We start from the raw sequence: 24,780 nt of genomic DNA, 5'->3' as shown, positions 1-24,780 counted from the left end.
ACTTTGGGTGTCATGTTGCAGGAATTTTGCAGTGAAATCATAAATTATGAATGTTGGGTTAGTAAAAGGATGTCTAAAAACAGAACTGCTTTCTGTATTCTGACATTACGGCAGGCTGAGCCACGTTAGGCCAAAAAGCTTTTTCCCTCATTGATTTATTACATGCTGTAGTGTACTTGCCAAAACTAATAGTACAGTATGGGCTGCAAGATACTGTATGCACGGGAACAAGTTCAGTGGGGTGTCATGGAACGGTTTATTTGGGGATTCACATCTGTAGGGTAGCCAAGTTGGAGGCAAAGTTAATTCAGACTTTTGGACAGAATCAGGAGATGGCGGCCCATCTACAGAGGAGAGGCTCTGGGGGGGGACCCAGGAGCTGTGTACAGTGAGGTGGCCTTGGAGTACTAGGCTCAACGAGATTTCCCTGTGTGTGGGGCTGCCCGCAGACAAGCCTGGTGAGCCCTGGTTCCATTTCACGGAGGGTTTCTTAGTAACTTGCACTAACAGCGGTCTGCATCTGGGACATCTACCATTTGGTACCTCTATTTTACAGAGAACTCCGATTAGTAGTAAATGATGTCTGATTTGTCCAAACAAGTCTGGCAAGGGCAGGAAGAGCCGCAGTTCTGAGGACCGTGTCTGAGGAGCCTCGGAGTCTCCTGTCTGTGAAGCAGCCCGAGGCACCTTCTCGACGGACCTAACACTGAGCTCAAGACATTTCTCCATTGGGTTATGCAGCCATCTGGGAGACCACGATGTTCTTTGGAAAGGCACTAATATTTTTACAAAGGGAGGAAAAAAATGTGATCTAACCAGTCATGGAAAAGAACAAAAGAATATATGGGGGTCATAAACAACAAGCTCAGTATTTTAAAGATTTAATAAAACCAAAACACATATCACCAGTGCCGAGAGAGCAGGAGCAGCAAGCACTTTCCCTGAACAGTTAAATCATGAGCCAAAGGACACGAAGCATGACAGCTCTTTGCAAAAATGGCATTTTCCAGGCAGGAAAGCCAGGCTGGGGAACACCTCAATGCCCAAGAAAATGGACTGGTTTCACTTGCGAGGCAACAGATGAACTCTGCAACTTGAAAAGGTTTCATGAGGCTGTGAATGTGAACATTTTGTTGTAGTGGTTCACTGCTAGGACTCCCTGAAGGTAGGATCACAGATCTCTGAATGATTTTCAGTGTATAGTAGTGACACATCATAAGACTCTACCATCTAAGTCTGTTTCTCTCTTGGCTTGTGGATGGAACAATATTAACTTGGAACTATGAGCCCTCTCCCGTGGCTCAGAAGCTCTAACAATATGCACTTAATTAAAAAACAAGGCAACACAACTTGTCCTTGTAAATGGCAATTGGTAGGCAAAGGCTTTCCAATTCTGTGTTCTTTGAAAGGCAGAAGTAATAGGGCCTCACGGGGTGACAAATTTGGAAATTTCATGATCGAACAAGGTCTGGCTGTGTGTACCTACTTTACTGTATCTCTGAGCTTTCTCCCACAATTCAGGATCCAGAGATTATCAAATGGCTGGTGAGATAACCTTCTAGCAACGTATCTGTTTATGAAGAGGCTGACCAAATAAAGCGACTTTATAGAATCAATTCCTTGATTATCTGAACCAATGGAAGGGAACATTTTGGTTGATAATTAAAAAAAAAAAAATCTAACTCTAGCATTTCCTTTTGAAAAGGTGTAAACCAGGAAGAAAACAGGACCCAGGAAATTTTTAGGTAGGTCAAGTACATGCTTGTGGGTTGAGTGATTTCACCTCTTTGATGCCTGTTCCCATTAATTGGGGCACTACTGTACAAGAATGAGATCACTGCGAAGGCAAACATAACCTCGTGGCCAGTACAAATCAAAGAGACTGTTAACAGCACTGAAAAGGAACGGGAGTCCCTGAGTGTGAGGGAATGAGCAAAGCAGAGGGTTGGTCTGCTGCGGGGTTTGCAGTTCTTCCTACAAGCCGGACACACTCAGGAATGGGATGTATACGGATTATCTGAATGGATTCTGTAAACACATTTCAAGGTTGACTATAATTTTAAGGTTACTACACACGTGATCAAGTAAGAAGATCAAAGGCTCCATCCAAATGGATTTTAAAGACTCCTGTGGAGCAGAGAGAGAATGTGAGGGAGTCCTTTTGCTTGCAAATGAAATACCACCAAATGTGCAAAAACAACAAATACCTCCTGGGGAAAAAAAAGAAAGAAAGAAATGGGAGGTGCAAGTTAAGAGCCAGGACAGACCTGGAGGGTGTGTATGAAAGAGGAAGGTCCCCGTAAGTAACAACAGCCTTACAAACGTATATGGAAGGGGGTCTCTCTGGTGTCCTCTCATTTTTTAGAGTATTTAGAGAAGTTAAATGGGAGACTATGGAATGAAAGCTGGGTGCCCTTGTGTGGTTTTTGTGCACATTTGTACCCCAGAGACTATCTCTGCTAGATTCGTGATGCTGCGGAGGGCGAAGACCATGTTTCATTTACACACGTGTTCCCCAGGCCTAGTACGGTGCCTGGCTGGTGTCGGCTCCTCTCAAGGGCAGGAACAGAGATAACGATAGGAACAGACAGCTCTCTGCTGCTCACTGAATCACTGGCCAACCAGCGGTAGCAAGCTTGCTGGCAAGATTCACCCACTGCCATGGCCTGGCCTTTTTACTAGGGACCATGATGAGCCCACGGATGGAAAATTTACAGATGACGCGGATGATGGCAACAGTTACAATGTTACCTATTACCACTTCCGTGGCACTTACTCTGTGCCAGACACTGTTCTAAGCACTTCACATGCATCCAGCCATTTATTTCTCAGCGCCACTCCACGAGGTAGATACCATTAATGTCCCCATTCTGCAGATGAAGAAACTGCGGCACAGATCAATTAAGCAGCTGGCCAAAGGGTTCATGGTAAAAAGTGGAAGAACCGGTTTTGGAACCTCTGGCAGTCTGGTTGCAGGGTCTGTGACTGTCTCACTGTAAAGCAGCAATGGACAAGGGACATCCTATTAGACCTTGACCCGAAAAGAGAGGAAGTGCCTTCTGCAGCAGTGAGACCATGTCTAGAGGGTTGTGCAGGTTTCCGGTGTCACGTTTTAAGAGGAAGATCTCTGGTCTGGAATTGATCTGGAGGAGAATGCTAGGATATTTGAGGAACTGTTAGAATAACAGAGCATGTGTGACCTAGAAATAAGCACGTAGGGTGTTAACATGCTCATTCACCAGCCTCTGATTTTTAGGGCGCTCCTGGGAGAAGGGATTAGATTCATGCTGTAGCTCTTGTGCAGACTTAGGGTAATGTCTCCGAGTTACCCAGAATTGTATATTAATTCAACTTGAACAATTTTTCTACCAAAGTAGCTTTTGAGAACACAGAGTGAGCTGCCTTACAAATTAGTGACATTTCTGTGACTGGATCTATCAAATCGAGGCTGGGCTTTCATCAATTCTTTAAAAAATGGAGCCAACCCTTAAGTTTTGTTTTTTTTTTTTTAAATATGAAATCCTGCGTACTCAGCGTCTTTTGAGAAATTAGTTGATCTGGCAACAATCAGCTGGAGCTAAGCAACAGTTGCCCCCTTCAGACAAGACATATGTTTCAGGTTTGGTGCGGTCCCCACCATTCTCTGGTACTCCCTGAGGTCGAGGCTCAATACCAGGTACCATCTAACTTCGTGCGGGTGCCACAGATCGTCCTTGCACAGACCCATTTCTCCATACTCCCATCTCTATCAAATTTGGGAAAGCAAAAGAGAATGGCAGAGGGTTTTGTGTTTCAAGAAGGAAATCAAAGAAGCCACGTTTCTTTTGCTCTGCCTACTCTGCCTGCTTAATGTGGTCTACCTGTCCCAACGGACATTTGAATTCTTGACCCGAGCCCTGAGATCTCAGAGGTTCCCAAAGTTGGGCCAGAGCCTCTTGAGATAATAGAACCTTATGCACACCAAGCACTATCCTCGGACAGAAAAAATAAAGATGTCTTATTTTAAACATGCAGATAAAGTAGGATTCACAGTAGTTTTCTGTCATTATGGATTGTCTGAGTAGGTGGGATCTAAAAGCACAGCTATAATCACATAGGGGAGAGCAAAACTTGCTTAAGGATTTTCAAATTTGGCAAGATGGGGAGACGTTGTTCTAATTTGGCCAGAAATTCTATGGGTGGATGTTACATACAGGTGGAAAAGTATATACAAAGGCGTGTCTATGAAATGGGTAATTGTAAGGCATATTAAAGACTTCTGAAAATACCTAGCAAATTTGTAACTAACCTGTCCTTGCACAGAAGGTTCTTTTTTTTTTTTTTTTTAAGATTTTATTTATTTGACAGACAGAGATCACAAGTAGGCAGAGAAGAAGGCAGGGAGGGAGAGAGGAGGAAGCAGGCTCCCTGCTGAGCAGAGGGCCCGATGTGAGGCTAGATCCCAGCACCCTGAGATTGTGACCCGAGCTGAAGGCAGAGGATTTAACCCACTGAGCCACCCAGGTGCCCCAAGGTTCATCTTTACAATAAAAAATGAGCTAGAGAGAATGGTCCCTAGGTATGGCATCAGATCCCATATAGAACTCACTCTACAGACAGCAGTCTTTACAAATAGGAAAAGAGATTCACAAGAGAAGCATCAGACTAAATTGGGCCACAACAGCAATGAAGAAAGGCCCACAGCAGCGGCAGTTCTGGAGTGCTGAGCTGCAGCTAAGAGACGCAGCCTGATTCTATGGTCAGCCCATCTTCCAAGATGACCTCAGCAATTCCTGCCTCTTGGGATTCAGGCCCTCGTGTACTCTCCCTCGAATGCTGGCTGGATCTAGTGACTTGTTTCTAACAAGGAATATAGCAAAAGCGATGGGATGTCACGTCTGTGATTAGGTTATGAGAGTCAAACTTCTATCTTGCTACCAGACACTTTCTCTTGCCTCTCGACTTGCGTACTGTGATGAAGCAAACTGCCATTTGGGAGAGGCCCGCGCGGCAGGGAAGGGAGGGCGGCCTGTGGCCCACAATCAGACAGGAATGCAGCCCTCAGTGCAATAGCACCCAAGAGCTGAATCCTGCCAACAACTCCTGAGTTTGGAAGTGCTTCTTTCCTCAAACCTCCAGATGAGACCACATTCCCGGGACCCGTGTCTTGAATGTGGCCCGTGAGAGAGAAGAAAGAAGAGAACCCAGTTAGGCTAGGCCCATTCTCCTGAATCACAGAAAAAGTGGGGTAACAAATGTGTGTTACTTTAATTCTCTCTATAGCAATACACACACACTGGACTTGAGTAATCAAAGACCATTCTTTGCAAATGCAGTATGGAAAGGCCTACTGGCTTTTGATTCCAGTTACATTTTAAATCCAGAATCTACAGCAGGAGTTACCAGAGATTATCCGTAAGTAGCCAGTCTTCATCAAGGCTAATCAGTTATAAAGCAACGCTGTACTTTTACCCTAATGGAGCTCCCTGGCTCCTAACCTGGCCTGTACGCCAACACCTCTGCCTGCAGCATATCTAGGACACTGGGGTTACCCAAGGATGTAGAGAAGTCATATATAAAATGAAGAATTCTGGACGTTTTCTCCAGTGCTGTGGTTTCAGTGCTGCTTGGTTATCGGGCTTCCGAGGCTGCAAGTAGGGGGTGGAGACAGGGTATGAGAGGGCTGGTTATGGGCAGAACGCTTGCCAGTCGAGGTGAGTGACTTCTGACAATGAGGGAAGAGACACTGAAAAACCTCCAACTGTGGCCATCTGAGGCTGTTTGGTGTTGGGGAAAAAGGCTCCATCAGTCACGGGTGCTGAGGAGGGTCCAGGCTAAGCAGATGGTTACGTTTTGTTAAGTTAAAAAGAGCGGGGTGATCTGTAATAGAACGACTGCCACCAAGAATGTTCTACAAATGGGACTTCCGTGAGTAAATGCTTAGTTTTCCAGAAGAATTTAGCTATCCTCGGGCAGTCCCCTAGGATGTCAAAATATGGATGTTGGACAGAATTGGAGTTATGAATCATGTCTTTCACTGCAGGATGTTCTGAGAAACTCAGAGGTATGGACAGAAAATCTGGGCCCCTAAATTCAGGAAAGATTTGCTTACTCTTGCTTAGCTATATAAAAAGAAATACACTGCCTTTCTTTGCCACGTCTCTATACTATTTTTTAAAAAGCAGGCATTTCTTGGATGGTATTTTTACTTATGGAGAAAAAGGAGGAAGATTAAGTGTCTGTCGTTAGCCTTTTCCTTTAGGCTTCTTCACGGAGTGCTGAAATGAAAGGTGTAGATGGAGGAAGTCAGAGGTTTCTAGTCACTGTTAGAAACCATTTTTGCTAAATTAGCCCCAGTAACTCCCTGGTTGGTGTCCTTGACCAGACATTATAGTGTTTTTGTCTAAAAACACATATCAAGGAGGGCCTGGCTGGCCCAGTCCATAGAGCACGTGACTCTGGATGTCGTGGTTGTAAATTCAAGCCCCAGGATGGATGCGGAGATTACTTAAAAATAAAATCTTAGAAGAAATACACATATAAAATGATACGATTCCAATAACCAACGCTAAAGAGGTAACAACATTACCACACTTAGGACACGACAGGCAGTGTCGCAAGCCCTTTTCCATGTACAGATTTGATACTCACAAGCAACCTAGGATTGTCCCCATTTCACAGAGGAAAAACAGGAGGCACAAAAAAGGGAGGCTTTGAACTCCACCAATCTGCCACTCTGGCTTGTACTTGCAACCACTACACTATACGGTCTCTCACCGCGCCTTGTATTTATACAGCAATTTCTAACAGTCATTCAACTGTGGAAAAACATTTACAGCCCGAAGGGATGGGGGGGACCCGAAGGCAGGCGACTCATCAAAAGCCCAGCATAGGAATGGAGATTCACCTGTCTACAAGGAATAAGTCTTCAAGTGTAAAGTCAATAGTTTCACACTAAAAAGTTTATCTAGCCACTCGTTTCGATTTAAGTGTCACAGTGTTTAGGAAGTATATGGAAAAACGACTTATAATTCAGGTAAATTAAAATGATTACATTTGAGGGAGCCTATTTAAAGCATTTGACAATCAGTAAAGTAAACAGGGGAATGAGAATTACTGAATCACTGCATAAAGTTCAGAGGAGAGAGAGGTTTCCCCGCTGTGAGGGGATTCAGAAGTTATGGGGCGGAATCTAAACATGAGGAAAGAGGAGTAAATCCAGAACACTGCCTCAGCCTGTTCATGTAAATGGAAATAAACAGCTGGAATAAGTTATGAGGAAAACTGAGGGAAGCAACGGGTCTAAGTGAGCATATCAGCTGGAGATTTGTTTTTCCAGAAAAGGAGGTTCAGACTTCCAAGGAGGGTTGTGCAATGAACCCCAAAGGCCAATTTTTGCTCCTAAAATACCTTGAGTATAGAGATGTAGCTTATGATTGTTATGTTTGCCCAGAGCCCAAGTTCTAAGAGAAAAATCACATCTCTCAAAAAAAACAAAAATCATGCTATGTTTGTTACCACTTTCAGTAATATGAAAGGGAAGGGTGGTGGGATTCATGTATTCCAGAATTTGCCTCTTTACTACATAGAATACGGGAAACTCATGAGGTTGATCTAATATTTCCCTTCGCAATGAGCTAAATCACCATGACTACATAAAAAAGGACTGTCGATGCACTAGGGGTCCACAGTATAAGTCTGGATCGACACAAGAAACAGTTTTCAACTGAAGGATAACAAGAGGACTATGCAAGGATTTGAGGAGTTTAGTCAATCTCTTGTCCGTGAGGGTCTTCAAACAAAAATAAAAACTGTGTTGATTCAAATCTTGGTTTCCGACACAAATCTTTTATTTAAATTCCCAGGTAAGTTAAAAAAAAAAATCCTTCTCCAAAAGAAGAACAGCCCAGAATATATATTCTAAGTTTTTTCTCTTTCTCCTTTTGAGTTGCTGTGTGGGCTCTGCGCTATCTTCTGAAGCTGCGTGCAGACATGTGGCTGTTGGAAGTCAATGGTTTCACCATCAAAAAGACTTGCATGTGGTTTTCATGAAGGATACATTCTCAAACACAGAGTTTAGGATGGCCGAGAAACAGAAAACATCTTGTAATTGTTTTAAAATAAACTCTCCCACTGTTTATTTCGTTTTAATCTGCAGGTCGTAGATTGGTTATGTACTTGTTAATCACTATTGTATGTATCTCAGACAGAGTTGTAAATAACTTCTCAGTCCAACTGAAATATGCTTGCACATGTTTATATGCAAGATGCATGTATAAATACGTGTACAATAATAATAGATTAGTGGCCAGGCAATACAGCACCGTAAGGTTTTGGCACTACGGTCCATTTAATATACAATGCAAATATTCTTTTTCTGCAGTTTCTAGAGATGAAATAAAAATATTAACTTGCTTGTTTCATTTACTTTCTTGTTTGGTAGGTCTGGGTTTGCAAAAATGAAATGACTAAAGTGAGAGAACCCTAGTTACGAATATTCTCCCTCCATTCATAGTGCTGTTATTAAAAATGAAACTCTTCCTCTTTGTAACAGCGGCTCACTAGAATTTTGAAAATAAAAAAGGAAAGCTATAAGTACTCATTTCACATCAGGTCTTTATGCCACACAGAAAATAAACAGAAAATACCTTATTTTGAAGAAAACTTAAAATGTATATAAATATACAACCACAACCACCTGAAATTCTCCTTGATGTTTATATAACTTGGCATTTTCACGTCGACATTAAATTGCCTGGAAAAGTGCTTAATTTCCACTCCACTTTGTCCTGTGTTGGATATGCTTAGATGACATACTTAACAGTCTCTGCAGCCGGTCGTGAATCTCCTCTCACAAGAGGAAAACAGAGATGAGTGGAATGGAAACCAATGGCAGAAGCTCGCTTGTCTTTCATCTCCAGTCTTTAATATGGGTTTCCTTAGAGAAATGCTTATTCCTGGGACTGGGTCAGCCATGCTGTATTTTATCTATCAAGAATTGACATGCACACGCACGTGCACGCACATGAATTTTTGTCCAAGCTTGCACGTGGCTTCACAGCGGAACAGGACAAGCTCAGGTGGTCATGACCAGTTCTGTCCCTGCCTCAGTTCTTTTGTCTATAAAATGGGTGTGATGCAGATCTTTGCAAATAGAAAATACAAGGGACCCAAAACACAACAAGTGGCTAGTTAGGAATTATCCCATCATCTTTATCCAAAATGTCTTCTGAAGGTAACCATTTTAAGCAGAATTTAGTCCCCATTTTCTGTGATGACACTATTATTGGGCACAAGGACTCTGGAAGATGTTTTTTCTGCATGTGAGTATTTTTAAAGTTTAAAAAGCACCAAACATGTGTTTCATGTAAGTTGCCTGTGATGCAGGATATCAGTGGACTTGATATTTCCTTCAAGGTGTTTAATAAATATTTTCAACTCAAAAAAACCCACAGAACTACACACAAACCTGCAAGCCCATCTGTAAACCCAGAGCACAAGTCACAAAAACCTCCCCCCTCTCCTTTAAATAGCTTACAACTCCTTTTCATAACATGGGATCAAAATCTATTTACATTTTAGGTGTAAAATAGAAGTTATTAATTGAATACAGAAAATATTAAAAGGTCCACAACAAAAAGATTAAGTACAATGACACAATGGCACTCTAAAAGTCTTCCTAGACCAGGAGAGCTCTCAGCTAAGTTGCTTTGATCCATAAAATGGCCCTTTTAATTTTCTCCATTATAGTCACCTTTTGAGGGGAGAAGGAAGAGTGTGATTAGGGGCCCGAGACACGTCAAGAAATGGTGGGATCAGATGCATATTGAGACTGTCTTGTTATGAAACTAGGGGATACACTTAAGTCTGATAGACCTGGTTTCTGTTTCAAATGAGGATATATGGAGTGGACAGCATATCCTCAAATGGGAAGAGAAAAATACCAAACTCCTAAACCCTAAAAGTCACAAAGTACCCAAGGCCATGTTTACTTTGAAAGCATTTAAGTACTAGGAGCTTGAGAACACTTCAGGGGGACCTTGGGTGCAAATTATACCTAGTTAGAATTTATACCCCAGCCTTCTTCCAAAAGTTGGGGGTACTTTACAAAATTGGTTGTGTGAATTATTACGTTTTCTCAGTTATTTCCCCAGGGAAACATGCCAAAGGCAAACCCATCATTTCACCTGATTTAGTGTTTAAGGCCAGAGATTTTATAATTGATATGACGACCATAATAATGGATAGTGATCATCAAACTGGTAAAGCCTGGGCTGACTGGCACAAATGGCCCATTTCGATGTTTACCAGTTAAAGCCTACCACTGACTTGCTCTAATAAATTTTGAGGTTATTTCTGAACTCTGCATTTCTAACTTTCTGAACACTAAATTTAGAAATGTGTTATAAAATAGAAAAGGTTTTCTTATATAAATATCGCCTACTCCAAATAGGTTTTGTCACACAGTCTTTATTAGGTAGAGGGGGAATGGGGTCTCTCTTTCCTTGGCTCAGGTCTCAAAAGATTACAGGGTAACCCAGAGTTCAGGCAGACGTTTATCTCAAGGCACAAAGAGATTTATGCGTTCTGGATATATAAAAGTCTGCTTAAAATAAAAAATTATTGGAATTTTCATCCTTGGCAAAGTCAAATAACTAAAGGATTAAGGCTGATACACGTTGCCCTATAAATCTATCATTAACCAAATGTGACACAATGCTTCAGGTATGTCAAATCCCAACTTGCTCTAAATGGGTAGTTAACATTTTCTCTCACAATAAATATTTCACGATAAGAAAAAGCTTGCCAGCTAACCAACACAATCCTCAAAAGCAAAACTCCCAATTTTTACACATCCATGAAGGCAGGTAAAGGCTGGAAAGGGGGAGGGTGGAGGAGTAGAAGTTGGAACCATCCAGGTCCTTAGCAAGAAAAAAAAAAAAAGAAGAAAGAAAAAAAAAAAAAGAAAGAAAAAAGAAAAGGCCAGGTAATAGGAAACAAAACAGGACTCTTGGGGGTTAAAATAAAATATATGGATGATCCGGTCTTGCAAGTATCAAACACTTCCAGAATATGTAAACTCTACGAGGGTAGCTTGTGTATCAGGAGCCCACAGGGGTCAGGCAGTAAGTACTGGCCGAGTAGATACCAGAATGCATGGATGAACACCGATGTAGAGCTTCTGTCCCGGGAGATGCTAGGAGTGATAACATGCAATTGGAAACAAAAAAAAAAGGAAATTTTTAGAGAGAAGATGAGCCTTAAAATTATGCCCACTTCTGTACTTTGAAGAGCTAGTCCCGGAGGTTCCTTTCTTCAGGACCTAGGTTTTTTCCAGCTTGTTAGTGGGGAGAGAGGATGCTGTGGTTTACAATCTGGTGGGAAGCGTGAGTACTGCTCCCTGGAAGGGACACCCCTGGTATTTGTGGTCCTGAAGGGAGGTGGGCGGGAACTGGCTGCTGAGGAGAAAAACTAAACATCCAGGAGCCAATTGCTGCCCACGGGTGGCTCTTCAGTCCCTTAAATACAATCAATTTAAGTCGCTTTTGTTTACTGTAGCTTTTATCTAGAAGATAAGGTTGTAAAAACGTCAGTCACAGTGAAGTACTGCCACTCCTGGGCGGTATCTCAGCCCGCTCATCTGTTTTACTTCTTCCTCCCTTTCCAAATACCTCAAGGTGTTTAAGATGAGTGAGAAGATATCCAACTATTAAAGTGAACTGTATTTGTGTATGACACGTGGATTTGCACTCGGTCAACCACAAATACCATCCCTGCGGTGCCCCTGTCGTTCCCAAGTTCAGCAGGAGGGGCCCCGCCTGTGTTCCCCTCACGGCTTTACTCTGCCACACAGAAGCTCTACAGAACGAGCTTTCTGTGCCCTTCCAACAGTGCACCTTTTAAGAAAAGGAGAGTCTGAGGGCACTATGTTGGGGTAAGGCTTTTCATTTATTTATGCCCGGCCTCCGGACAAAAGAGGCATGGACGGTAAAATCATGAAACAAATAGAAAGTGGGGCTCAGGGAAGTAAGAGACCAAATGTCCTCACCTTATTGTTAAATTGAACCTCGAAGGTCAACTAGATAGTTACAAAATTTTAAATGTAAGCGCATAAAGATCCTACCTGATTTTGTGTATAAAGGCATGATTTAGTTAATGGATCCCTAACTCGAGGCTCTGAGCCAGGACAGCTTCTGAGTGAGGAGGGAAACTCAGAGTGAAAAGGCCCCCTGGGCCAGCTGCAGATGAAGGGCAGTGAGGCGGACAGGACAGCTGCGAGCAGGCAGACCCATGGGAGGGAGGGAAGTTGGGACACTTGGAAACAGATCTAATGCTGGAGAGGGCTGGCGGGCCCTCCTGGGTAGGTTAGGGTCGTGTTGAGGGTTTACATGGTGGAAGATATCTTATTTGTCATTCTTTGGGTTTTGAGTCATTCCCCAGGTCTGGGCCTCATGAGTAATTTTTCTGTTTGATCCTCTTCTGAATACAACTCGAGTAAGGCCTTCTAGTGCACGTAATGCCCTGTCGTTAACCCCATTTCTGACTCAGGTCCCCTAGATTCAAAGAATGCTTGATGGACCCATCTGGTAGTAGTAGCCCCCATCTTTAGAAGTGGTAGGAGAGACAGACTATTACTTCCCAGAGTGAAATAATACCACCGGCAGTCCTGTTTAGAATTACCAGAACCACAATCCTGACAGCAGCTACTGAGTCATCACTACGGGCCAACCACTCCTCAGCTCTTCGGAGGCGTGGTCTCATTTAAAACAAAAGCTATGAGTGACTAATAGGAGTGCTTCTATTTTCATGTTGAGAAAATGGATTACAGAGCTCTGCTCAACGGACTCTGGTGACCAGGAAGAACACGGATACTGAGTGCTTTTTCATGCCTAACACCGTGCGGGCCACTTCCTACACACCATTTAATACCTGCAATGGGCCCATGAGGTCGGAAGTTCTAACAGGGCCATTTTGGAAAACAAAACACAAATGAGGAGAGGTCAAGTTCCTTATCACACAAGGAGATAAAGCTCCAAGGTGGCCAAGGCACCAACCCAGATCTGTCCCCTGTCATGGTCCCTCTCTGAACAGCTACCTTACGTGGTCCTGTGCTTGGGAGTCCCCTTTAGTGTCTAGTTTCAATACAAACCCTTTATTTTGGGATTCTTCCATGGGGAATAAGTCCTTCCTGTTCTGTAAAATGTGGAGGCTGAAGACCGTTATCTTCACATACCTCCTGTTTTTAACTTCTGTGTCTTAACTTGTCTATCCAGAAAGCAGGCCTCATAGCATTTGCATCCTGGAGTCAAGGTGGATTGGAGAATCAATAAGCTTCACGACACTTCAACTTGTATATTCATTATTGCCCCATTACAAAAATTCTACCCCAGAGTAGAATCTAATAAAGAAACTTCTGCAACCTTTGCTCCCTCCTCCCCAGTCCATGAATGTGTAGATTTATGTCAGGAGGACTGGGAATAAATCCACTAACAAGAAGAAAACTGGACAGCCAAGTACTCATCAAGGAAGGGCTCAGAAGTCCTTTACCTAGACTTACCCAGGGAGAAAAAGTCAAGGTGAGGAACCAAGAGAGAGGGAGTGTTAGTAAGGGAGAGTTGAACAGCAACCACCTTTATAATTCAACTAGATGCTTCTCTGAGGCCCAAGGCAGGAAAGGTCACTTCACAGTCATTCCTGCCTTTAAAAAGAAAGGCCCATCAGCATCATGTGACCAGGACAAACTACTTCAAAAGAGAGAGGACAGAAAACCCGAGTGATGTCAGTGATCTAAGTTTTATTTAAATATAGGCTCCTGTTCTTCATGACAGGACACCACTGTGCCTGTTTCCATATTTAGGCCCTGGGTTGCATGACAGAGTGGGGCTGCACACACCAATTTCAGGGCAAGGTTGTGAAGCTTCATTGTACTTATCCTAAACTATTTCCTATCAGACCAAGGGCCTTGTGAAAACTCTCATAGTTCATCTTTGTAACAAATGGTTTTATTATCTAAAAAATGAGAACATGAACGAACCATGTTGATCGTCTTAATATAATATTTAAAGAATCTGGAGAGATGATAGGGAAACTTCTCACTCAGGAAACAAATGATGGCTGCCGTTTGAGATTGTCCTGACAAAAGTAACGCAAAGAGACTTTTGGGACCCCATGGCTGGCCCTTAGAGCAAATGGGGACCACCACATAATGGGTCTTCAGGAAGCTCAGCGGCGAGCAGTATTTTCTAAAGGTGGCCAATCTCTGTTTTCTTGTGGTTGAAAAGCTGCTTATTGGATAATTGTAGGAAAGCAATATTAGACCAAAGGTAGGTTTTTTTTTTTTTTTGGAAACAGGTGAAGGACCATGTGAGTGTGGCAAACTACAGGGTGGGATGCCAAGGACAGGTCATACTTTAGTGAACTCTGGTTCTAAAGACCACAGAGGAGCACCTCGGAGCACCCGCAGACCCAGATCTATCCTGTCTGGTGTTCCAGGCCCTGTGCAAGGCTGGCCTCCCTTTTGTCCTCACTGCATGACAGAGACAATACCACCTGCTGCCTTCCTGAAAAGGCTGCCAGGTTCCAGGGGAGCCACGAGGACAAGACCACCACCCATGTCTTCCAGGTGCTCTCAGCCGTCAGGGAGACTGGCGGGTTAAAAGGTAGTATGAGGAGACCAAGGTTGTAAGAGAACAGGGCAGACGGCCCCATGGTAGTCCAAAGAAGGCCAGGGAAGGCCTGGAGCAGAGATGAGGTGACCTTGGGAGAAAGTCTTGAAAATCAAGGTTCACTGAGTAAGGGAAGAGGCTTCCAGGAGAGGGACAGGCATGTGCAGACAGAGCAATGAAAAAAGGCATGGAGGTGTTTGAGGCAGCGTGGAAAAGGTCTGGAAAAAACAAGACCGTGGGCTTGGCAGAAGACAGAGCTGGAGAACTTGGGTGGGAGTGGGGCTGCTGAGGGCCAGAGGGGCACTGTCCAGCTGACTGAAGCATTCTGAGGGCTGAGGGGATGGTGGGCACGAGTGGAGAGAGCGCCTCTTCCCACGGATCCCACCACACTGCAGACACATCAGCCCTTTGCCCCAGGGGGATCCTCTTTCATGAAACCCAAGGCTATGTTTCTGTGTGGAATTTCTGAGCTAAATATTTACTTTTGCGGGGCCAGGGTATCTACAATAGCTCACTTATTTGGGGGTAAACACATTAAAGAAAAGTATACATTAAAACAAATCTTTCCCCTTCCACCCACATTTCCAGTCCACACAGAGAAAAGGCTGCCATTCAAAAAATACCACAAAACTATCCCGAGGGCTCAACTTTCTGGAGTCCTTGGGACAAAGTCTGTAGTGTGTAAACAGCCACAGCCTTGCTCCGCGGGGTTCCTCCATTTGTATTCTTTGAGAATTCTGCCTGCATGAGGCCAGCAGCTCACAGTTTCCTTAGTGACTTACACAGCAACCTTACTCTACTTAACAGGAGTCATTGGTGAAATTTTATGGAGATAAGGACTTCCAGGAGTGAGTTCCTTCTGGTTGTTTTTTGATTAAAAGCAAGACAAGGCAGAGCTACTCCAAACCCGTAGCTTTACTTTGCAGACTCTGTGGGCTCCAAGTTGGCCCCACGAAGGCCACTGGGGCCGGGGCTGTGGTCTGATTCCATCGAGTTGAAAGCAATCTGTCAGTGGGGAGAGGAGTTACGGAGGTTATTTTAAACATTTAGTTAAGCTTGTGACGGTCTTCTTTGAGAGGCATTCCTGGCTGCGAACTGCCTCATCCTGGGTGACATAAGCTATTGAAGGAGGTTAGACGGAGGTCCCTGCAGTCAGAGAGCTGGTCCACCCATGTTGCCATTAGCTGATTAATAGGTGTTTATTTTTAGGGCTTGAACTAATAGGCTGCGCTAAGGCCAATGCAAGACAATATTTGAAGCAATCTGTGAGTGCCCCACACTTGCAAAAGACCTTACTTTTCTGGGCAGTTGTTGTAGCTAAGAAGTCCTGGCCAGACTAGTAAAATTGAATGCCAACGACAGAGAAAGCCCTACCCTTCATTATAAAAGAGGGCTTCTGCAAAAATAGATTCTTATCACTATTTAAAGAAACATATGGGGAAGGAGAAAGAAAAAAAAAATGACCAACTAATTGTGGCAAATTCTTATTCAACACTGGATACTAAATGACAAATTCCTAGTATTAGGTTCAATGCCTTATATAAATAGTAACTAGGCTTGCTATTATTTTATTATGTTTTAATGTAGGGTCCATGCCCAGTGTGGAACACAGTACTGGGTTTGAACTCATGACCCTGAGATCAAGACCTGAGCTGAGATCAAGGGTTGGAGGCTTAACTGACTTGAGACCCCCCAGGCACCCCTAGGCTTGCTATTTTTTTTTTTTAATGAGATATTTAGAGCTACAAATATAGGCTATAAACACTATAAAACATTTGGATTTATACAATTTACTTTGATTTATGGGGCTTATGATTCTATGGGATCCAGAAAGCAAAATGGCCAAGTGAACAGGACTCTCGTCGCCAAACACTAAATTTAAGAGACGTTACAGTTACGTATTTATATGTCATGTTTATCACACAATGTTGCATGAAAGCAGTACCTTGTCTGCTTTAGCATTACCTGGCATTTAGCAGTGTATGGCACGTAGTGGACATTGAATAAATGTTTGTTGAATAAATGAATGACAGGCAGAAGAGTTATGCGGAGTATCTCTGCACAGCTATTTCCCTTAGGTCTGGTCTAGATCTTGAACCTAATGGCATACACAGTATGGGCTGAATGGTTTTAGAAACAGTGGTATTACTCGCTTTACTTAATCATTTGCCTTTGTTTATTTCGAGAGCTTCCCCAAGCTCCCCCAGCAGGAAAGCCACTGGTTTACAACTGGCATGTTCAGAGAAAAGTTCAAGTCGCTGCTTTTCACACTTACAGGTCTTCTCTCACAGAGTTTGCTGCAATAGTTTTACAAGAAAATGTGCTTGGGACTTTTACCTTTTAAGTTTAAATTTATCATCTCAACCTCTGTGGCATATAAGATTAGAACACCGGCATTCCTACCTTCCCTCTCAGGTTAACACACATCCACTTCTAGCCAGATTGCTGAACGACAACAGCCCTGGGTAAGACGTACTCAGAATTTAGCACTGAGAGAGCTCCCTGGCAACAGTCCTGATCCCCTGCCAAAGTCTGTGCTTGAGACTCAAGATCAAGGTGCTATTTTAGATTTCATAGACACGGACGATCTCAAGAGACCCAAAGTCCAGTCTGTAAAGTTGTTACGTCCACAAGCAGTTCAGCTAGGCTCCTAATGGGGACACATATGGCAATTTACCAGCACGATTTCCACAGGGAAGGAACCCTTGTGCCTTCTGTCTATTTTCATGATCTATCCAACACAGATCAATCACCCTGAGCTCCTGACACATTTAGAATGCCCTTTAGGCTTGTTTATGGACCAAGTGCAGGTTTTGCAGAAACAGACTATGGGCATATTTGAAAGAATTCTTTTATCTCTGCCAAGATTATGCACTGGGTAATGTGGACTGGATCTCTCTTTGGTAGCGCTGAGTCCCTGTGCCATATTTTGAAGACTCACTATAATGCCTTCAGATGGTCGGATGCTCTTAAGCTCTCTAGCACAGGATCAGACATTTAAGAAGATGGAAATAATAACTTCCATGGAGAAGAAGGATATCATGTGTGGGGCATAATTTTAAGAGGAAGCCTTTTAGACTGATATTTAGACTCAGAGATGCTTAACAAAGGGTTGCTCTCTTACGGAAACTCAGGATGAATGCCGTTCATTCAGCAAATATAAAACTGCAATAGTGTAACAGCAAAAGTTCTCATTTTGTGCCTTCATTTTGTTTATTGGACTATTTACAGCCTTAAAAAAAAAAAGTCCATGAAAAACAAAGTCACAGAAGATTTAGGGTATATATCTCCTCAACGCTCATCTCCTTTTTTCAAAGTGCTTAGTATAATTTGATGAAGTTTTATTTAAAATGCTTTGATAGCTTTATTTTAAAGGATTGAATAGAATTAGCTTAAGAAAACAGTTTACAATTTTGGAACCCTTCACCATGTGTGTGTTTGTGTGTGTGTAAGGAAGAGAGGGGTTAAGTTTCTTCAGGCAACTATATATAAATTACCCAGAGTGAAATGATAGTAATTATCCAGGGAATTGAGGTACTAGGGACAGGCAGTATAAAAGATTTGGGACTTTTGCAGCCTCTTCTTTAAATTTTGGGAAACAAGGGAAAAGGCAGTGTTTTACTTTGCTAATCTGGGTAAGGCTGAAAGGAGAGATCCGGATTCAATGACCAAATTGTAAACGTACTTTTTGTTCCCCAACCCCCTCATGAGAAAATAGCACCAACCATACATTTTATATGGATTACTTAAGAGGCTGAGGTATTTAGGAAAGCTAAGCGAGTTCCAGAGACTTAGGGGCAAGATGCTAGAGTTAGGATTGAGGTTTGATTTCTTATCCAGGGAGGGCAAAGGAAGCTTGGAAAGTTCTGTTGTACCATTTTACCACACAGTCCCTATTACACTGGTGACTTATCTCTTATAAAGAGATCAAAAGATTCAGTATTATTAGTGTGTTTAAATGTTATGAATTTGATTTAATTGCTAAACGTTATTAAAATAAATTCAGGTTATAATTTTGTTGTGAAACTAATGGAGATATTTTACCTTTTGATGCCATAACCCCTGAGAGGCTATTTCTCATTTTGTACCCACAAACCTTTAAATTCTGTACAATGGGATTTTTTTTTTTTTTAATTTGATAGCGATTGCAAGTAGGCAGAGAGGCAGGCAGAGAGAGGAGGAAGCAGGCTCCCCGCTGAGCAGAAAGCCTGATGTGGGGCTTGATCCCAGAACCCTGAGATCATGACCTGAGCCAAAGGCAGAGGCTTTAACCCACTGAGTCACCCAGGTGCCCCGTACAATGGGATTTTTATCAGGCATCCCCAAACATCCAAAAGTAACATTAATTTGTATGTGTCAGGTTGGACTAATTAGAGTTTTAAAAAATTTTTAAAAATCACATCTGAGGGGGCACCTGGGTGGCTCAGTGGGTTAAAGCCTCTGCCTTCGGCTCAGGTCATGATCTCAGGGTCCTGGAATCGAGCCCCACATCGGGCTCTCTGCTCAGCAGGGAGCCTGCTTCCTCCTCTCTCTCTCTGCCTGCCTCTCTGCCTACTTGTGATCTCTGTCTGTCAAATAAATAAATAAAATATTTAAAAAAAAATTACATCTGAGTTCAAACTATTCAGATTTACAAAATATAATTATTGTTTCTCTTTAAATATGGGGCAACATTTTACCTTTTCAGGTAAGTAAAAGCATATTAGCCTTAGTCCAATTTAATAACTCTAAGTTGTAGAATTCCTATCAGAAAGTATAAATACAATCAACCTAACTTATGTAGAGAAATAGGAAATGTCATAGAATCTGATGTTGGTCTTCTAGGATTCCTACAGCTACACACTAGAAATGAAATTAAAAGGACATTTAATATTTTTCAAACAAACATATCAACCCTTAAGTGACAGAACTGATATTATTTATAGTACCATTAAAATCTATTTGTTTCAGAATTAGTAAAAGGTTTAAAGATGTAGATTACCACAGCAGGGCTAAGCTAAGAACATAGCAACTTATCTAATATTAGTTAACCTATAGATTTTGGGAGTTAACGTATATTCATTATAATCTTAACGCAGCTCTGGGAACAATAGGAGATGGGATATTCCAACAGTAAAGGGCTGAACAACTTTTTAAATTAGAATCGGTCATCACTTGTATATAGAGAGGTGAAGGGATAAGGAGGTTAGATGGTAAAAATCCCTGCCTTGGGATGACATAGATGTGGTCCCTAGTTCTGTGTCAGTCTTAACAGTATAGCAACCCCGTTAATGCAAGTGACAATGTGAGTCTGGAGTCTGAAACCATGGCTGTGGAGTATTATACTGTCATTTCTGAAAAGCGACCACAGTTTGGGGGTGTTACTAGGGAGTGGGGGTGTGGCAGTGGGGGGGATTTCACTGGAGGTGGTATTTCTAGGTGGCTCTAAAAAGGTGAGGAGAAGCATGGAAGATGGAAAAGGATGGAAAGGTGAAGACAAGGGGGGAGGGTAAGAATAAAGGCATCTGTGTCTAGCATTTAAGGGCTTCCCCTGTCCGCCCAGGAGTCTGCTTGAAAATCAGTAAGGTAGGCAAATAAAATGAATGGAACTCAAGAAACATATCTGAACTGATGATACAAATTTGGAAATTACACTGAAGACAGTCATGTCAGCCAGATTTGCTTAGGGCAATAAAGAGAGAAGCGGTCGGAGGATGGAGAATGCCCCAGGCTGGTGGAGAAAGGGGAACCAGTGAAGAAGACGGCACAGTCGCAGAGGCATCAACTGGGTAAGGAGAAGTGGGCAAGAGGGGGATCTCAGCATCAAGACAGAGTGTTCAGACAAGAGAAGGACGAGGGTGCCTGCCTCTGCCAGGTATGACAGGTAGGGATGCAGCAGCAGTCAACAGCTAGAGGTAGAGAGCTGGGTGGAGTGGAGACCCAAGTACACGGGACTCTTCGAAGACATCTGGCGGCAAAGAAAAGCACAGAGCTAGAGGGAGCGATGGCAGACAGAGAAGGAAAGCAGGTTGGAGGTAGGGATTTGATATATTGGTGGCCTATATGCTGGGGTCTAGTAGGATCTCCAATAGCATAGAACAATTGATCTTCTGGGAGTTGTGTCCATGTGTCTGACCAGAAGGACAATGGACAAAAAATTATGTTGATAGAATTAAAAACCACAGGGTGTCACAATGAGATGGCAGGCCCACTGCAAGGGGAGTACATGACACACACAGTGGACAAATGACTACAGCTTTGGAATCTACAGATTTAGCAGTTTCAGAATTACATATTTTTTAAAAAAACTTCTCTAAGACTTTTTTAATTTGAGAGAGAGAAGAGTGCCAGCCAGGCACCCGCAGAATCACAGGTTTTTTTAGATTTAAAAAAGATAGTGTTCTTATTAAGCAGAGTTGGGAAGAGATGAAGAATATAACCTAATCTGTACCCATCATTCATTAGGCAACAAGACTGAAAACTGACAGGAATGAAAACCTAACTTATCTAAAGGAATACAAGGCTACTTTAAAAATATGTATTTTTCAGCTTTGTTGCCATGAACTTTTATTAAACGTGAAATCGACTTAATATTAAGGACCTGCATGCTAACTCAGAAATACTCATCTGTTGCACTTTAATTTTCTCTTGCTTTCAGAACACTGTCAGCATCTAACTCGGGAACCTAGGGCATGTCAGGATTAATGAGCTCTGTATTATATCGATATGGGTTATAGGTCTCCATGTTTAGTGTTGTTGATCTCAATTTGATGAGGTTTTAGATAGAATTACTAAAGTATTAGCCAATATTCTGAAAGGAATTTCACAGATGTACATGAAACCATGTGTTTAGTTATTTATAAAGGGGGTCAAACAGGTCCTAACAAATAGAAGGTTAAATTAAACTTTGGGCAAGCAGTTTCTCAGTTACAATAAATCTTAGGGGCAAGAATTATGGCATAATCCCCAATTTCTTCTGTGACAAATATTTAAGCTCCCTAGAGATGCTCAACTTCCAATTTAGTTGTCTATGCAAGGTAATGGGAACTGGTTCCTTTCCTCCAGGAGCCAGGCACTAAGGAGTCCGATTTCAAGGTGCCGAGTGTAGGACAATCCCAGGTCTGATCACCCGCTCAGGTGGTGGTCAGTGGCCTTCTTTGGGCTGAACCATACATGTGAATGTATCAGTCTCACTTGTATCTTTATAGGCCTTTGTGTCCATTTGCCTTATGGAGGTCCTAAGGTACCCCCCCACCCCAATACATGGCTACTGAACTCCCTGGATTACAGAGTCCCGCACTCCTAGAGGGTCAGTGATCATCTGATTTCAGACAAACCACCAAAGCCTAGTGGGTTCAAGTGTGTGGCCTACCCAAGCTCCTCTTTGGTTAACAGCAGGGTCCAGAAGAACATCAGAAAGAGGACTGAAATTAGTGGTCATCACTGCCAGGGCCTCTTTTGGCAAATTACAACATTCATAATTTTACGATGATGGGAAACCAAGTAGAGGAGAACAGCCTTAGCTCTTCTGTGATTGACATCCGGATATTTTCCCTAGGCTGGTTCAACAGCTTGGAACTTCCTTCATATGAATGTTAAGTCACTCACACCATTCTTAGAAATACACAAAAGTAAGAGTCAGAGGGTCCCCTTTTGGTGAAACTGTGTGAAAGCCAAGTAAGCCTGACATTTGGAATCAACTTCCTGAGATCATTCAGGAAGATAACGCATCTCTTCGAGGCTCAAACAGAGTACTACTTAACGGTACTTGATGGCTTCACTCTGGTTGGAAAAAGTCACACATGCAGTGCTATGAAATCAGCATAGGACTGGTTTCGAAAATGAAGTCTATAGGATCTCCAGCCTCTCTACACGAGTCTCCATGGTACAACAATTATGCTTATGGGCCTGAAGGAAAAAAATAGAGGGGAGGAGAGGTGTGAAGCACACGAAGAAGTTGAGAAGGGGGGATTTAGCTTACCAGACAGAACTAAAGGGAAAGGGGGGGGGAGGAGATGGGGGCACTTAACATTCCAGCATTATTTAAGACGAGGTCTAACAAAATTCCAACAAATCTTTAAGAGTGGAGATTTTAGCCACAGAACGAGAGCTTCTTCACTGCTGCAAAGCAAATATACTAAGGGTAACAGAAAAATTTTGAGCAGACATATTCTTAAGCAAACAAGGGCACAAAGACCAGTGATATTTGATATTTCCTTTTTTTACTTGTATACTGTCCAAGTTGCATTCTAGGAATATGGCAAGAAATTTAAATGTGAAGCTCTTCACAACTGCCTTAAGCAAGTACTGCTTTCTAGACTGATTTCCCCCCCTTGAAATAACTGACACAACCGCCGAGATGTCCAAGCTCACCACCACCACACGCAGCCGTCACCGATCCTCCTCCGCGTGGCTCACTCAGCTCCATCTCCACCCTCAACCCTACAGTGAGACACCCGCACCCCCCCTGGCCCCCCAAACTCCCAGCTAAGTGCCAGGCACACTGCCAGGCATTTTTGCATACTTTATCTCAAATCTTTATGTGAGAGTTATTTTTAATCCACATTTTCCAGCAAATTCCAACTTATATTTCCCAAATGTTCACTATATGTTCACATGAATCAAGGCTCAGAGGCTCCAGCTCTGGCTCCTAAGTCTGTGCCTTGTTGAAACAAGGCGACATTTTAAAAAATCACATAACAATTTAAAAATAATAAATGTTATGAGGCTTACTAAGTGAAAATGGTTGTCACCAACTAATTGAGAGAAAAGGTATGAAGGATGCATTCCCATTTTGACAAAAATGCCTAAATTACAGACCGCTGGCATGCAGGAGTTTCATCTTAAGACTTCTGGGGGGGAGAGGGGAATTAGATAATGTATACATTATTCACAGGAACTTGCAAAAAACTTTTAAACGGCATTAAAAAAAAAAAAAAAGGTTCCCCAATCGAAACATATGTTTTTACACAAATCTGCATGCTCCAATTAATTTGCTCAACTGCTGGTGTGCGGCCGGACTGCCTTCATCTTTGTAAGTATGAGGTCCAATTTGTGGTCTGATTTCTAGCAAGAAAAGTGCACCTAATTGTGGCTCTACCCATACTTAAATCTATTTTAGAAAATTAGAATTTAACCATAGCTTTACACGGTCTTAAAAAAGAAGAACCGTATGCAGCTGCTGACAGGTCATTGATGTTGTAATACTCCAAATACCCGAGGAGAGATTTTATAGTATTATCCCAAAGAATGGCATAAAAGAGACGTGGATTTTAAAAATTCATCTCCACTTGTCAAACATCATTAGGAAAGGAGGGGGAAAAATGGATATTTCTTGGGATGACCTGACACAATGGCACGTTTTTCTTGGTCCGCCATGTCTGGCTGGCAGGACGCTTTTCTCTTATGGTGTAATAAACAACTGTTTAGTACAATGCTGTGTTTGGAACAAGGCAAGTTTTATTTTCTTTTTTAAGCTCTTGGCTCAAGAGAATGGTCTTATGGGAAATGGCTATTGTGTTTACTGTTATTTGATGATGAAATGTCATCTGACTAAAATACTTCTGTAATAAATTATTCCATTCAATAAAGCCATCAATAGTTTGGTTGGTTTAAAACTGCAATTTGCATTATAATGCATGGAGAAATCCCTGATGGAACCCTCCTGTATGTATTAGTTCAGATCAACACATGCACGAACGTGCTTGCTCTCGTGATCTCTTACCCTTCTGGCTTACAAGTTGTTTGCGACTTAAAAGTATCATAATACTCAAAAACCTCAAAATGTCATTACCATTTCACAGCTTAGGACAGAATCATTCTGAAGCAACAACAAATATGTTGAATTATTAACAGAGTGATGATTGGCTAGAAGTGAATGAGTGGTATTAAAATGCAGTTTTCATCCATTTCTCTTGTAAAAAGTAAATGGCCGCTTCGTCATCAGTTTTGTTGACATAATGGAATAACCCCACCCATCCACCTACCCCCTTGTGTGCACAGTCAAATCTCCATGCGGCTTGTTTTTGTCATACCACTAACTTTTCTCAGTGGTATTTATCATTCTATATATTTGGTCTATAGACAGTGATGAGAATTATATTCGGGGAACCTTTCACTGTCCACTAAAATAAGTGGAGACACTCTTGAAAAGCCA

At 42.4% G+C, this 24,780-nt stretch overlaps 1 protein-coding gene across 6 annotated transcripts in view; it reads right to left on the bottom strand.

The window, feature by feature from the left end:
- The window catches only part of LOC111160535 (chromosome unknown C15orf41 homolog), a 236,973-nt gene that overhangs the window by 33,200 nt on the left and 178,993 nt on the right, over positions 1 to 24,780 (bottom strand). The window lies entirely within an intron of this gene.

This window comes from Enhydra lutris, unplaced genomic scaffold, assembly GCF_002288905.1.
Source record: "Enhydra lutris kenyoni isolate GAN:26980312 unplaced genomic scaffold, ASM228890v2 scaffoldscaffold4, whole genome shotgun sequence".
Taxonomy (NCBI): domain Eukaryota; kingdom Metazoa; phylum Chordata; class Mammalia; order Carnivora; family Mustelidae; genus Enhydra; species Enhydra lutris.
This window is presented reverse-complemented; position numbering and strand designations above follow the sequence as displayed.